The sequence below is a fragment of the Podarcis pityusensis genome (genome assembly GCF_964106645.2).
Source record: "Podarcis pityusensis genome assembly, chromosome: 6".
NCBI classification, from domain to species: Eukaryota; Metazoa; Chordata; class Lepidosauria; order Squamata; family Lacertidae; genus Podarcis; species Podarcis pityusensis.
In genome coordinates this window covers 34,133,026-34,149,883 of record NC_138030.1, presented here as the reverse complement: position 1 = coordinate 34,149,883, position 16,858 = coordinate 34,133,026, and the positions used below count along the sequence as shown (strand labels likewise).

General features: G+C 43.6%; 1 protein-coding gene and 1 long non-coding RNA gene across 5 annotated transcripts in view; one reads left to right on the top strand and one right to left on the bottom strand.

The window, feature by feature from the left end:
* SYT6 (synaptotagmin 6) overlaps positions 1-16,858 on the bottom strand; it is a 138,499-nt gene that overhangs the window by 109,526 nt on the left and 12,115 nt on the right. For 2 of the 4 annotated variants that reach the window (XM_081009157.1, XM_081009158.1), the window contains exon 1: positions 10,036-10,267. The exons of the other annotated variants lie outside the window; for them this stretch is intronic. The gene's annotated coding sequence lies outside the window, so the exon portion shown is untranslated. Of the gene's footprint in view, positions 1-10,035; positions 10,268-16,858 lie in introns of those variants that run through there. 4 annotated transcript variants of the gene reach the window in all.
* Positions 4,574-7,366, top strand: LOC308478947. Its single transcript, XR_013987396.1, has 3 exons — positions 4,574-4,656; positions 6,344-6,406; positions 7,231-7,366. It is a non-coding gene; the product is annotated as an uncharacterized lncRNA (long non-coding RNA).

The window sequence follows — 16,858 nt, the reverse complement described above, 5'->3', positions numbered from 1 at the left end:
GCACTAGATGTGCTTATTGATCTAACCCAGTAAAGCTGTTCTTATGTGTCATATGACCTTATGCAACTGTTATGCAACAGAAGATGAGTATGCGTGTGAGTAAGTTAGGGACAGCATCCAAAAGAATATCTCTGTGTGTATGTGAAAATCTCTGCATGATTCTCTTGGTAAGTAGAGGGGTAAGAGTTTCACAGCTTATTGGAAGGAACACACTCTCAAATGTTTTAGTTATACAGCTTCGAATTAAGCAAGTAATTTGCCCTGGGAAATAAAAAACTGCAGCTCAGCTATATGCCAAACACCAATAAATGTGAAGTGGGAAGAGGGGAATTATGGAAGGCAACAAAGCAATTTGCAAAAAGGGGCAATTAGATTATTTCTTCAATAGATTCAGTGTGCTACCGCTACAGCCTTTCACACAAACTTCCCTGCTCAATAATATTCCCCTCTAGTCCTCGCATTATTCTAGCTAAAGACCTGAACCACAACACCTTTCCAATCACCACATGGGCCAATGCCTCCTTCCAGTGTTATTCCCATCTCATTCCTGCCTTATGAATGTCCCTGCTTTGTTGCTCCCTCCCCACCTCCAGAGCAAAAGAAAAAAGGGTCTCTCCCCCCTGTGTAGCACACACCTGCTTTCTTTTCAGTCTGGATTTCTACTATTGTAAGGAGAAGAATAGAGCAGCAAGCCCGCTAAACTGTCTGCTTGCTCCTATTTAGACACCATAAACACACCAGCACCTGAGGGGGCTTCTTGCCAACCAGCCTTTTGTATCGAAGCTTTTTTTAAAAGAAGCAGCAGCAGTAGCAAATAACAAATTCGCTGTAGGACAGCTGAAAAGGAAACACCTCAAGAAAGCTTGAAGATACTGTAGGGACAGTGGTTGACTAACTCATTATGATTAATAAAGAACTGAACTAAGGGACAGGATAGTCAAGAAGTATCCACTCTGACACCTTCTGCAGGCGAGCTGTTTACCGAGCATTCATCCTGATTTGCATGCACAAAACTTAGACAAAGGCTAGTCCACATCGACCATTTGTTCTGATTTGTTTGAGGCAAAGACGATTCATCCTGATTGCTTATACGTCTTCCCATTAATCATTTTTCCTCCCATACTTTTCAGTGCCTTTCCCATCATTCCCCCAGCTGCAAAAAGTCATTTTTAAAAGGATTTGTTGCCCTTTAATCCATTTTAATTGCAAAAACCTAAATTTCTGATTTGTGCTTGAATCCCTCCTAGAGGCAACCTGGAGTCTGGCCCTAGCAGAAAGGATTTTACTGCAAGGTGGCCTCTTTCAAGGCACCTGTAGCATGTTTGGAACCCAACTCCTGCTCAGACATTCTGCTTGTGTGCAAAAACAGCAGGCTGAGCTCTGCTCCCATTGTTGTCCCTGTCACCCTCCATGAGTTGGACGGTGAACTTCTGAAGTGGGGACCCTCTTGTATTTGTGCAGAGGCCCCCATCTGATTTACAACTAGGATGGGAGATTAATTCAAATCAGTTCACATCTACAGGCAAACCTAGGTACCTAATTCATACTTTCCAAAACTATATGCAAGTTGAAACACTGCCATCCTTTGAAATTCACAGTTCTCCAAACTTTACAGTGTAGTTCTCCAGTCAAGCAATGTGTACAAAAATGCACATGCTGGGATGAAGTGTGCAGATAAATGCATGTATTAATGAAAATGGCACACAAAAAATGCATTATGTTAGGGGAAATGGCTTGCAAAAAAAAGTATGCATTAGTAAAAACTGCACACTAGAATGTGTATATTGGGGGGAAGCACATATGAGGACTTTAAAAAAAAGTTGCACACTTATCTGGAAATATGGAGAACTGAACTTAAGTAGAGTTCAGGTCCATGGAGAACTGAACTCAAGATTGGGCAAATGATAAACTGGGAGAAACAGAAATCGACAGATTTGCCCATCACAATTTAGAACCCTCATCTTAACGGCAAAGGAACTTCCATGAGTTCAGGAGGTTCCCTGCCTCAGAAATTCACTCTGCAACTCATGGAAGGCTTGAAGTTCCTCTTGCATGCATCTGGAATGCCTGAAGAGAACTGCCGTTTCCTTAAAGGGTTCCCCACAGGCAAACCACAGCTGAAGAATCCTGAATGCCTAATCAGGGATCCAGCAAAGCAATATTAGCTCCGAGTTGCCACTGTAATTATGCAGCAGAGTTAAGATGCATGAGGTAATGGATTATTCTGTACAGTATTGTATTTTTGTGCTCCTCGTCTCTCACAGAACCTTCAGACTGGATGTGGCTGACAGCTGAGAAAAATGGCATTAGAAAGTTAGGCTTTTCCTCCCCAGGAGGGCTCATCCAATTTGGCTTTTAACAGCCACCATGAGAGTCAATCTGAACTCTTCCCTTCCAAGGCAAATCATTAATGTCGTTACACATTTCATCCTTGAAGTGGGAAGCAAGAAGACCCTTGATAAATTCCTTATTCTCTCCACTTTCACTTAGGAATCTCCCACAGACAGGAGGTAACATTGATTGTCCTCTATCTTCCCAGTGATAAGTGTGATGTACTTAATCATATGCCTACATTACTCCCAGGGGGAGACAACTCTGACTGTCTCTGACTAACTCTTTAATTGGACCCCTGCATCTGTAAGAAACAATATTGGGGTTGGTTTTATGACATCTGTGGTTCCTGATGTAGATAGCCCTGTGCAGATGTGGGTGTTTCCTTCAAGCACAGGGCGTCTTCCTTTGTCTTGCCTTTAGGATCAGTACTGACCACAGACTGATTGAATGTATTTTAACTAAAGATGATATCTTACAGGGGACTTTCTACATGGGAGGTAGCTGCAAAAAAGTCATTTATTCCCCTCCCACATACACCTTACCTGTAACTTCCTCCATCAGCAGCCTCTGGTGGATCTCAGTCCCTTCCATGAATGGAATGGGCACTCTAATTAACCTTAGATTGTAAGCATATTGTATTCATTTTTCCCCAGTCATGTTCAGCAACATTGTTTCTCTTGGCTGCTGCTTCAGATCCCTAAATTAGTCATAAGGGTGACTCAGTTCAGTCGTGTGAGTTAAGGGGATCATATCATGTGCCTGATGTGATGCTGCTGCTAAATAAAAGGGGGCCCAGACATTCAAAGCAGGTCATGTGTTCAAGTCATTAGCTACCCAGCCCACCCCAACCCCTGTTGCAGCAGCGGTGGGCAGGGATAGCTCACATTGGCCCTCAACTCCCCTACCTATTCTTGGAACATGTGATGAACTCCCCCTGAGATCACAGCCAATCGGATTTTGCATGTCAGTGAGGTCAAATGAGGGCAAGTAAAAGCAAGGGCAAGTGTCAGTGATTTTACTGAAAAAGGGTTATTCAGTTAAATGACTGTCAGTTGCCCTTACTCTTATTCAACAAGCAACCATTTTCATAAAGCATGGCCAATATTGCTTTCATGTTTACAAAAAAATAGTGTGGGACTCCAGTTTTAAACATAATGTAGGGTAAACAGTTACCTATTTTTTTTTTAAAAAAAAGATAAAATAACTCTGCCTTTATTCTCAAGGATCTTCACTAACCAGTAAGAAACTCTTTTAATATATACTGTATGTGTATGGTAGGAAGGGTGTTTAGGAATGCAATCCATTCCTAAAGGATGTTTTGCCTTATATTGTCCATATGGCACAGTTGTTGAATTGCTCTCTGTCACACGGAAGTTCCCATCATAGCGATTTTTGTCAGGAAAGAGCTCAAGTATGCTCAGGTTCCAGAGATAATCATCCCAATAGATATAGTTGACTGATAGTTTCACTCATTGTTGTGCCTAGTGAAAGGCACTGTTGTGCTTTGTTCTCTTTCTATAGATCACTACACTATGACCAGTAGGCAGCACATCTTAATGTGTTCATATAAATTCTATATCACGTCATGGGTGAGGTGGAAAGAAAAAGAAAGAAGAAAATACTCTCAGATTTACTGGAGAAAGAAACCCCAGGCTAAAAAAAAAAAAAAAACCTCCTAGCCAAATACAAAGTGCAAAAACAGGCAGCAGAATGCAAAACAAACCATTTATCAACTCAGCAGAATATACATTTGTAGGGGGGGTAGGGGTTAGAAATGGGAAATAGTCAAGATTCATAAGCCTATTATTGTACTTTGCATCCAATTAAATCCCAATGAGATCTAACTTTGTTCTTGGTATGAGGGATAGGAAATATGATGGTTCTCAGCCTTTTCCTTAGCCTTTTGGCTCTGTTAATATACCTATAGATTCTGTAAGGACTGGAAAACAATTACTTTCCACACGCAGATATGGATATTGAGCTAGAAATTTATGTTTAAGCAAGCAAACAGCCATGCTATAACACAGTGAATAGCGCCACGAACACCTGGCGCTTCTTTTAGCATTGTTCAAAATATGGTGGAGACCTTCCTTCTCAGAGAATGGAAGCATCATGCTCTATAGAAGAACAGTATCTATCATCTATCTATCTATCTATCTATCTATCTATGAAAGACAGCTGTCAACGTTCCATTCCATTCATCTAACATTCTGTCTGACTTTACAGAACCCAGGATGGGACTGTGCAGACGGAAGGAGGTAGAAGCTGAGGTCACCTGAGTAGAAAAGAGCTTCGTTCCCTCTCCCCAGTGTTGTCCCAATGGTACCCCTTTATTTTATGAACACTTGCCATTCATACTTACAGGAAAAGTAAAGTTTAGACTTGGGGACCGTGTGACGGTGAAGGCAAAGCCTACCTTTCATTCCTGATCCTGCAAGGCCTGACTCTCCCTCATAGAGATCCCTCCACAGGGCACAATGTGTCTCTGTACACCTAGAGGCTGGTAGACTGAAGCCCACAAGTCTTCCTTTCATGCACACTTATATGCTCCCATTCCACCCATCGTAATGAAGGGCATTTTGCTACTAATAAATAATATATAGTGTAGCTAAAAAAATCAATCTCATTATGGCAAGGCTGAAGGCCAATTTTCACTTGATTTTTTGATGAGGTAAAGATCTGATCCAGTGCCTTGGCTATGTCACATTGTGTTTGTGAACGTCTGTTTTCGTTGGTATGCTACTATTTTGAGTGTTTCTCTCTCTCTCTCTCTCTCTCTCTCTCTCACACACACACACACACACAGACAGAGAGAGAGAGAGAGAGAGAGAGAGAGATGATCAGTGCTAGGGTGCAATGAACTTGGATCAAAGACATTTGCTTCCTATCCTTGAGCCAGGCCTCTATAGCCTCTGACCATTCCCTGCCCTGGGCAAAAGGGTATTTGCCTTTTGCTGCACACCAAACAACAAGCTCTCTATAAAAAGCAGGATGGCAGAAATCAGTTTCCCCCATGAGAACCCAAATTCCCTTCATGATAATCAGGATGCTTTGTGCCTTAATCAGTAGCTCTCTGGGGCATTATAAATGTGGTAGTAACAGTTGTCAATGCTTTACGCTTAACAGATGACAATCTAATAAGCTATTATAAGCCATGCTGAGCATAATTATAGTTTGTGGCTGTGTGCTAACCTCCCGACATTTTGCCATAATGCATTGTAGCAACATCTGTAAATGACTCAATAATGATGAATACACATGGCTCAATCCCTGCCGGAGTTAGACAGCTGCTTCCAAATTGTCCACAGATTGCCAGCACCTAGCCAGCTTAGTCTGGTAAACTTCTAAGAGGCTGACTAACTTTGAATGCGGATGTTTAACTCCGACTCCCCCTCCCACCTGCCTCTTCATGGCAAACAGGCCTGCATGTAGCTGCGTCCTCTGGGACCAGGCTGACATCAAGAGCATTCAGAAGAAAGCGAACCAGGCTGATGGAAGCAAAGAGAGATTTCCCATTTCTTGTGCTGATCTGTCTAAGGTTTCATTTCAGGAAAGGACTCAAAAGAGCTGTGTGCAAATTGGAGAACAGCAGTGTCACCTGCATGTCCCCCCATTGGGGGATTCCCATCGTCATCTGGTTGGTCGTAGTTGGTAATAAGATGCTGGATTAGAAAAACCTTTGGTCTGATCCAGAATGGCTGTTCTTATGGCAGTGAATGAGGACAATGGCAGTGGCTCCCAACTAGAGTGGTGCAGCACCAGTGGAGGCTTTCATCTCCCTGCCTTGTGCTGTAGCAAAGCGGTGCAGCTAGTTGTGTAGTCAGCCCTGAATCTGGGCACTCAACCGCCATGCATCAGACAGGATGCCAGGATCCCTGCAAACCTGCACAGTACAGCTATGGGGGGTGGCCACCTCCTTCCAGTGCTATTGGGTAGAGTTCTTATTTTCCCCTCCACTTGTTGTAATTTATTTATTGTTACATTTTTATCCCACCTTTCCTTTCCGCAGGAGCCTGAGGTGGTGTACATGGTTCTCCTCCTGCCCATTTTATCCTCCCAACAATGCTATGAGGTATGTTAGGCTGAGAGAAGCTGACTGGCCCAAGAGCTTCATGGCTGAGTGAAGATTTGAACCCATGTCTTCCAGACCCTAGTCCAGCACTCTGCCCACTGGGTTGACACCATTTCTCTCTTTTGTCACTGACTCTAACCAGTTCTGCTCCATGAGGTGGACTTCGTACATGCACTAGTCTTGTTGGGGGAGGTTAAAGAAGCCATCTATGCAGACACCCTTATCTTGTCCATGAGTGGCTTTGTTTCACTGCCCTAAACCTTGTGGGGACTGTCTGTCTCTCCTTCTCCTTCCTGACCCCTACAGCTGCCTGACTGCCCCACCTCCTGACAGCTCCAAATCACTTTGGATGAGCTGAGCTGAGCTGAGCTGAGATGACCTGGGTTGATCCGGGGCAGTCAACTCAATCCAGCCTGAGCCTGAAGCTTCCTATTTCAGTCTGGGATCCAGGTTTCGGCCAAAGCTAGGATACAGCCCTATTGCTGGTCCATACAGATTTACTGTCTTGGCAATTGGAGGGAATTATTACTATGAATTCATTAATGCTTCAGTACTGTATGATTTGTGACTCAGGATCAATCATTTCAGTTCTTTCCAGTACTGTACCTCAATACAAGATCTAATGGGGTTTAGCCACCAAAGCTAGCTTGCTTTCTTTCTTTCTTTCTTTCTTTCTTTCTTTCTTTCTTTCTTTCTTACATTCCCAGCACCAAGCCTGGGAACCTAACCCCAATCCTACACCCCAGAGTTATATGAAAGCTGGAAAGAACTTTTGGTTGTCCAGAGTTAGTTGTCCTTGAAGGGCTTTTTTGTGTCTTTAACAGGTGTGTGGCAGGTTGAAATCCCGAGTAAAGCTTTTCCTGGCCTGGCAAGGAGGTGAATTATGCGGAAAGCTGTCATGTTGCTATGAAAGGCACCAAACCACTGCTAAGAAAGAAGAGACAGGAAAGATGATGAGCCTCAAAGGTGTAATTTAGGAAAGACAGGGGGCAGCCCTCGCACCACCTGTGATTACTCCTCAAGAGCACTTGTCTTTCTGGTTCAAAACTCTGACTATTATAATAAATGCCTTAGGGGTGTATGCCAAAGGCATAAGTTTCTGTTGTTTCTAAACAGAGAGTACCCATTTATCCTGCACTGCTAACATTGCTTTAGCTCTTACACTGATTTTTCTTTTGGTACTGTATTGAAGAAATCTTTAAAACACACTGGGGGTTTTTTTTAATGGCCTAACTGAAGACCTATCAGTATGACTGCAGTTTGGGAGAAAAGGTCAACAAACCAGGCCATGTTGAGCAGCCAAGTACAATGCCAATAATGATAAGGCATCCTAGGGGTAAGGCATTCACGGTATGTTTTAATCAGATTTAACTGATCCTTCATTCTGTCTGTCAAATTCAAGAATCTCCAAGGTCCTAAGAAGTCAGGGTTGGCCCAAGGCATTTTGGTGTTTGAGGTGGAGCAGCAAATGGTGCCCACCTCTCTAAAGTAAGGTGTAACATCAGCTAAATTGTTTTGTCACCTGAGACAGAAAATTCTACAGAAAATTGTAATAATACTACTGACAACTTGCCCATTTGCTGCCTTTTCATGTCTCCCATAATCAGCTGTCTGAGGTGACTTCCTCCCTTTGCCTAACTGTAGGGCCGGCACCGTGAAAAGTACTCACTGGGTCAGTAGAGTGATCAAGTGTCTAGAGAAAAACAGCACATCAGTTCCTTTAGAAAGAGTGCAGAAGAAGACGTGTCAGCAAGTGAAGTTTTTCTTACCACTGACTGTTAAAATCCCATCTTCTGCACAGCTAATAAAAGGTGCAGGAGCCCTGCCCTCCTCTGCTACTGTTCTCTCTAGGGAATCAGCATCATCATTATTTAAACTGGCTTTTTGCCATCCATTGATGGGGAAAAGGCTCCACCCTCCATGGGAACTGGGGGTGGCACTTTTCTTAATCCCTTGTTGCATCTCAAGCCCTTAAGTGAAGAATCATCATTGCGTGCCCTGGTAATGCTCTTTGTCTGTGAAGCAGAGCTGGAGCTGTCACTTGAGCTCAGCTGGATGAGCGAGGAGGAGGCTCTGTTCCTGTGTTGTTTGTTATGCCTTTTGTCTCCATTAGCTTGCAAAAAAAGGAGAGGTCTCACCCTTAGAATGTAATGCACAGCAACCATTTTCACAGGCATGCATAAGTCTCTGATCCCAGAGATTTTGCAGGCAAATGGCAAGCACCTTCTCCCCCACCCCACCCCCCGCCGCCTCTCCACCAATGACCCAAGTCACAGAATGCCATGCACCATAAAATCCCATTAAACCAAACAGCTACAGTGATCAGGTTCAACGCTCAGGTCAGGTAATTCTGGGTCATGCATCTGACAGAAGAGATGCACCACTTGATGGGGGAGGAGGAGGGGGAGGAAATTTAAGAAAGCAATTGATGGACTGGTCTATTGATTCAATTTAAAGTGCAGATCTGCATCTCCTTCCAAGTTTACGAAGAATAGGTGGGGGGATTTTACATGGTCAGATTCCTAAGCACTTAGAACAGCGTAGAATTTTTGCACTTCACCTGGGGGAACAAACACCCTGGATTCCGTCCAGAGCAATATCCTGAAGACCGCTTGTGCTAAGAGCTGGGCTCCTGGCACCCAGCCTGCCGTGCTGGCTGCTCAGTTTTCTACAATGTTGTCAAACACTAACATGCTGTAGCATAACAAATGGAACTCAATTTCAAGGTAGCACCAATTAGCATCCGCTGGCTTCCATGCGCTTACTACTCCCGAGAGAGTTATCTCCAGCCCATGTGAAATCTCTTCCACAATAGCTCCCCCTTCCTCCCCGCTTCTCAGTCCCAACAGGATATGATTTTGCAGTGTTTAAGTATAATTAAGCAGAGAGCGTGCAACAGACAAAGCCCTATCTTTCCCCAACCCAGATTACGATTATTATTGTTGGCGATTATATCCATGAGTTCAGCAAAGCAAAAGGATTAGATCTCTTAAATAAGCAAGTTGGGGGCTTCCACAATTCCCATATAGAAATTACACTGATCTCAGGGTCTGATATGGAATTGCGGCGGGGGTGGGGTGGGGGGAGTAGAAACATCAGAGCTTGGCAGTGCGAGAAGGCACACAAAGAAGGCAAAAAGAGAAGTAGTACAGGATAACACCCAGAAATGTAAACAGTGAAAACATTAAAGCGGAGGGGGGTATATGAAAGGAAGCGTGGACTCAAACAGAAAGTTAAATGAGCAATCGTATGGGGAAATGAGATTAACAGGCTCACATGTGCACATCAATCTATCTGTGACGAGAATTACACACACGCTGCTCCAGCAGTAGTTTTGCGAAGCAAACAAAGATGCTAAAGAGCAAACATCTGCAAAGAGGGGAAATCAGCAGCTTGTCAGTTGCATTCTGCAAAACAATGGAGAAAGCCTTTGCTCTGGTTCGAAGTAGGCATAAGCACATGCTGGGTGTCTCTGCCTCGGTGAAAAATATCTGAAAGCAAAAATCCACGTCTCAGCCCCAAAGCTGCACCAGCTTCTCAGGCACAGTCAGCAAAGGGAAGGAGAGGATTCTTATCAGCATGAAAGGGAAACAGAAATAAAGAAAGCAACTTTGTGAGCTTTCACTTACCAGGCAGGCTTCTGTTCCCGAGCCCAGCTCTCTGGCACCTTCCTCAGTCTGCTCCACATATGCAATTAGCAGCAGAGATAGGGACTGTGTGTTTCTATGGAGTTTGAGATTCTGTTCCTCGACTAGGCATGAGGTGACTGCAGCTACACTGGAATCGGCTCAGAGGTCCACATGCACAAAAAGTCTACAAATCTGATCAGCCTCTCTGTACACTGCCTAGGGAGTGATGCAGCCAGCCAGCTTTCAGCTCACATCTGGGCATAAACGCGCATGCACACACATTTCTGTGTGTGCAAATGATTTACACAAGCTCACTTCCTGTTTTCAGCCCAGTACTTCTATTTTGTCTTGATGCTCACACAGGTATTTCTGTAAGTTAGGCAATAAAAGAACTGCTGCATTTAGAAGAATAATGTTGGGTACTGGAATTGTGCATTTATACCATTCTTTGAGAGGACTTGATTGATAGCTTTTACACACAGCCAGTTTCCGAAGACACCTTCGTGCTGATTATATCAGAAGCCACGTTATTGACTCTAAATATTGTTTAACACTTCTAACATGTTTATACTGCATACTTCTCCTGGTTACTCACTTGTCATAAGTCATCATTTTATACACTTATTTCTAAAAATATAATTCCCTACAACTAACCCTGCAGGTCCCATTAGTGGCTTCATTCTACTAACATATTACAGTGGTACCTCAGTTTATGAACTTAATCCGTTCCGGAAGTCCGTTCTTAAACCGAAACTGTTCTTAAACCGAGGTGCGCTTTTCCTAATGAGGCCTCCCGCCACTGGTGCCCTTCCACCGTTCGGATTCCATTCTTAGACTGAGGTAAAGTTCTCAAACCGGGACACTATTTCGGGCTTGGCGTAGTTCGTAAACCGAATCGCTCTTAAACAGGACTGTTCTTAAACCTAGGCACCACTGTACTTCTTTTGTGGTCTTACAAATAAGTTCTTTTAATGGTATGACTTGCAAATACGTAACTAATTTCCATCCAAGACAGTCCACAGAATTTGAACCTGAACAGCAAAAAGAAAAGACATGTATATTAGCCAAATCATTTTTTTTGCTCTATTGCATCCCCTGACCTCAATTTTATGCAACTCGTGAGGGCTGCCAAAACTCCCTCATTTTCCTATCCCATCCATTTCCTCCTTATTTCTCCTGGCTTTTAAAAGTGTGCTTTCCTTCTATGTAGTATCAGAAATTGAAGGGTCCCCCGCCCCATTGTATGATTTCTAGAAAAGAAGCTGAGAGCAAATTGTTGGCCTTGGGGGAGGTGTGTGTGTGTGTGTGTGTGTGTGTGTGTGTGTAAACTCGGAAAGGAATTCTTGTCACATGTTTTCCTGAGCAGTAGCTGTATTGGTCTTTTGTACTAAAATGAACCTCTATACATTTACTTGACAGAAACCCCAACAAACCTAGTGAGGCTGACTTCTGAGTAGCTGTTCATAGCTGCTGTTCCATTACAGGTGTATGTAGCAACATGTTGTTGACTCATTAATAGTGAATCTCTGTTTATATTTGTATTTATATTGGACTTTATCAGTAGTTCTGTGGTGTTGCCCCCAGGGCTCCCACATTATTGCATCCACACTGCCCATTCCATTGGCCATGTTCCAGCCATCTCCAATTCCCCTCCCTTGCCCCACCTCCCAGTGTAAGTTAGTTGTGCTAAAATTCACTATTTTAGCTTTTATATTCAGAGTGTGGTTACTGTGCTATCCCAGTGAACCCTGGCTTCTCAAATCCTAGTCCAACCACTGCAGAGTGTGTTCAACTGATGAAACCACAGCATTGGCTCCTATATATGATTGCAGACCAATAATCATGGGAGTCAATTTAAACCTCAAATGGGAAAGTGCAATGTTCAGAAAAAAGACTTTTGGGAGCCTTTATGAACCCTGCAGCTGCAATGCCACAGGGCATAAGGAATGTGCTTGCAGAGGATATTAACAGAAAGTCATTAACTCAGCTCAGTCCACCCAGAAATGACTGTCTTGTTCTGCAAACAAGCTGATTCACTTTTAATACTGCAAAAATCAACTTCCCTCCACTGGTCAGAACAAACCTTAATATAGCTCTTGAAAATAGTGCCTAGCTGGCATTTCAGGGTGATCCCTGAAAGGAAATTCCAGCATTCGGTCCTGGAAGAGTGAAACGGAGACACGACATAAATAGAGTGGATGGCAATGAGGCAACATCTTTGGGCATTCCAGTGCTTGGGGGAGCAATTCACAAGACCAAACTAGCACGTTGAGATTATGGGACAATCCATGCAACATTTGGTGTGTGTAAACTTAAGCATGTTTGTTACATGTGGCTGGTTACCCCACAAAAATTAAGCAGGTTCACATTAAAACGCAAGCCAAAGCAAATTTCTCCCCTTCTTTCTCTTGCAGCAACACAGCCATAAATCCCTGGGAAAGGGCTTACCAAAAAAAAATACTGCTTTTTACACATTGAAGACCTATGGAGGGGGTGAAGAGCTTTTTGTAGCTTCAGTAATCATGCAAGCCAATTTCACTGGAGGACATTTTTGGCTGGGCACTGGGCACCTTTTAGAGCATAGCTGGGAATCCTTCATCCCTTTGTCTAATTTTATGCGGCTTTTGGCTTGAGATGGGCAACTCTGTATTTTCACTTTCTCTCAGTTTCTGACTTTTCCAGTCTTAAATTTGGTCCATATGTTCACATCAGTTTGCAAACTTCCCTTTTTTTAAGTCCTTGTGAAACTTCAGCATTTTAGTGCAAATTTCTCCAAATATACATTTGTTTGTAATGCATCTAAGTATACATATATTTGCAAAGCAATGTTTCCTAAATACTTTATTTTCACTAGTATATGCACACGTTACCCGAGTATATGCATTTTGTACTTATTACCTGGTGGGAGATCTGCATTGCAAAATTCATAAAAGTGTGAATTTCGGGAAATGGCTGTTTCAGTTTGTGTACTGTTTCAGAAAGTGTGAATTGGGTAGTTTCACTTTTGAATACAAACTGAATTGAATTTCCCCCACATCCTAACTCTCGGCCTACTTTGGCCTTCTGCAAGTGAGCAGTCTGGACCTTTGGCAATACTGTTCTGTCCCTTTCCCAGCAGCCCACTGGTGGTCAGGAAAAGAGAGACAGAAGAGATTTTAAGAGAAAGAAGGCGGTGGACCTCCCACTGTTTGCTCTGAGCCCTTCTACTCCTGGCTGGAGCTCTGTTCACAGCCAAAATGCAGCCCCTGGCAGATCTCTCTCTCTCCCCCCCCCCCTCTCTCTCACACACACCAGGGAATGCAGTCCTTGACAAAACAAATGTTGCCAGCCCCTGTTGTAGAGCCTTTCTTGTAAGGTAAAGCTCAGAGTCTAGCAGTGTGCCTAGCATTGCACGAGGCATCCAAACTGCAACAGGAGATGCAGCAATAAAGTGTGAAATCAATAGACAATTATTGTCGGTACAGAAGCCGCCTATCAATCCAGAGCATCACTTTGGCCACTGAAGAGAGCAATAGGAGTGTAAAAGAAACTTAAATGACCACAGAACAGCTCCATTCTGGATAGTTTTATAGCAGAACCACGTCTGCACATATCAGACCCCCAGAGAGTAGCTCATTATCTGGAATGGAAGCAGGTACCTAATCAGAATGTAAAAGCTGGTGCTCAGATCAATCAGCATTTCCCATCAGTGCTCTTGGCACTGCCTCAGGAAATGGGCCTCACACACCGTGGCAGCTACATACCAAATGCTACATGTGTGACTGATGACAAAGGAAACAGGCTGGCTTTTTGAACCATCCTTCAGAGACATCGTGGAATGGAGACAGGGCAAGGAACAAGCATCCCCGAGGTCTCCTTTACATACCAAGTACATTTCCATGTTTGAAATATCAGAATGAATTTCCCTTTACATTTTTCTGGAGGTAATTTGTATATTCTGCAGCCACGATTATCCATTCATGTTACCTGCTATGTTTTGGATGCTTCTGATATTAGATTTGAGGACACACACATCACATCCACAGTATGTCTACAGTGGAGGTTTAAAAAATTATGAATGCAGTGAAGAAAAAGAGTAAAGAGAAGTTCTCTCTCACACACACCCCTCAAATAATACTAGAACTCAGGGTCACCCAGTGAAACTGATGGCAGAGGATTCAGGAATGACAAAAGGGTGTACTTTTTTGCCGAAACTTAAGTAATTTATGGAACTCGCTGGTGCAAGATGTGCTAAGGGCATGGTAATTTAGATGTTTGTGAAAGGGGATTCATAAAGGGTAAGTAGCAATGGCAATCAGGCAAGATATGCAACCTCAGTGTTCAAAAGCAGCATGCTACTGAATATATCAGTTGCTAGCTAGCAACAAAGGAGAGCATTATTGCCTTCATGCCCTGCTTGTGGGTTCCCTGGCGGCATGTGATGGCCACTCTGGGAAGCATCCCCACCTAATCATCTGATTGGCCACCATGGGAACAGAAGGGCTATTCTTAGGGAAGCCTCATTTCTACAGCTTTGTCCCATGCAAACAGTAGTGTTTGGAATTGGGACCCATGAGCACAGGACCAATTGCATGGGTCCCACCCACCAGTGCTTGAATTAGAGAGCAGGAGGTCCAGCCACCTATACTTTGTGATGCCCCAGCTACTGTTTTAGAAGGCTCTGGGGACATGATTTGTCACTACACACTGTTGGAATAAGTAACAACACTGACTGTGCAGAGAGAAAAACTGCCACTAAATAGTCCCCCCCCACACACACTTTCTGTATAACAATCCTGAGTTGTTTATCGTAGTTTCTCTTTCATTTTCCTCACTGGTTTGAGTTGTATTCAGAAACTCCTTGTGCTATTAAGTAGAAGATTCAGTTTAACATTTACAGCCTTGTCTCTCTTCAGGCTGGTCAGCCAAAATGTACTCTGCAACGCACACAGTATGGCTATGCTATAGTCAAGGGATGATATCCAAATTACTATACAGAAGACGCAAAGTCCACGTCAAGAGCTTCTGCTGTAATAAACTTGCCAGTCTTTAGGGTGCCACAAAATCCTTTGGCTTGGACCCAGAGCTGCACTCAGTGTTCTTTCACTGGTGCTGGGTGAAGAGGGCAGGGAAGCAATCCTTTCCCTCACGTCTCCTGAAGGTCTGCTCTAGATAGTTGAGGGACCTTCCAGAGCAGCATGAAGTGATACAGTGTGGGAAGCAGGAATCTGAGACGTTCACCTCATCCCCACCGCCTTATCTCAAACAGAAAGGTCCACTGGATCTCAGTGAAGGGAAGAAGCTTTTCCATTTGTGGAACAGGCAGTCTGGATTCCATCACACAATATAGCTCCATCACAGTTTTTTGCCTGGGGAACATCATCTCCTCTTGAAATGCTGAGCCTAAGGCTAAAATGAATCAGAATGATTCACTTTGATGGTCTAATGCCATTCATCCCAGGCCTGCTGCTTCGCTTGTCAAAACTAAATCCTCAAAGATAGGGCATATCATGTGCTGTGCCAGTACATCTGGCCCTACAGGATATGGCGAAATCTGGCTAGACATAAGACTGTAATACTACAGAGAAAGTAGTATATGGGGCTATGAGGAGGGGGTTGAGGGTTTAGATTGTTGCTTGACATGCTATTTTACATCACACTTTCGGAAGGTTTGCAATTGTATGCCTGTAATGGGAAATTATGGATGGATCCTTGCCACCAGCAGTCTGCAATCTAGGCTGAGAAAAGGCTGCTCACTTGGCCTTTGCTGATCATTAAGTTATAGTGGCCTTCAGTCAACCTTGATCACTTGGACTTTTCAGAAAAGAAATTTAATCTACTCATGCTTTTTATTTTAAAAAACAACAACCAGCTTTACCCCCCGAAGATGGATGGAAGAAAGCTGCATGAAAGTGAAATTTATTTCTGCCTCTGGCATAAATTACACCATCTAGACATTTGGAAGAGCCAGTCTTCTGAGCTACCCTCTGGCATTATGTCTTTAGGTCCACATGGCATGACTCAACTAGACAGATCACTACTAGGCTACTTATATTCAAGGTTCATGCAAGTTAGAGAAGACAGCACTAGAGGAGGCACAACTTTAACCATGAAGCATTGCGTGATCAAGATGGTAGAGGGCAGCTATTCCTGTTTTGCAGTGTGCTGTAAATGTTGATGTTCTGCAGGCATTGTATGTTTACAATAGAATAATATATTGTGCTATAAAGCAGGGTGGGGCACCATTCCTGGGCTAAGCAGAGCCACCAGTGTCATAGATGAAATAGTGACATTATAAGAAGTGAAATGGGACATAAAGGAGGATATGAAGGTCAAATTGGGGGTGATTTTCCTGTAAGCAATCTAGAGGCTTTCTATCCCGACATCACAGAGCAGATGTGGCCACACAAAACAAAAATTGAAGCATTTGAGAAAGAAAAGGTGGTCAGCAAGGGGAATGACAGAGGCCCTAAGGAAGGGGGGGAGGTAACCCAAGGCATCGGGGCAGTCACCAGGAAAGTAACAGAAACAACATTTTTTGCCCGATTGTATAACTCCAATTCTGGCACGACTGCACTGGCTACCAATTAGTTTCAGGGCTCAATTCAGGTTTTGACCTCCAAAGCTTTCTGAGGTTCAGAAGCTCAATACTTCAAGGATCACCTCTTTCAACATGAACCAACCCAGACCCTGCAATCATCATCTGAGGCCCTTCTCTGTGTGCCTCCTCCATGGGAGGTCCAGAGGGTGGCAACATGAGAAGGGCCTTCTTGGTGATGCCTCTCCCCTTGTGGAATGCTCCCCCTCAGGGAAACCCACCTGGCACCATCTTCATCCATTGTTA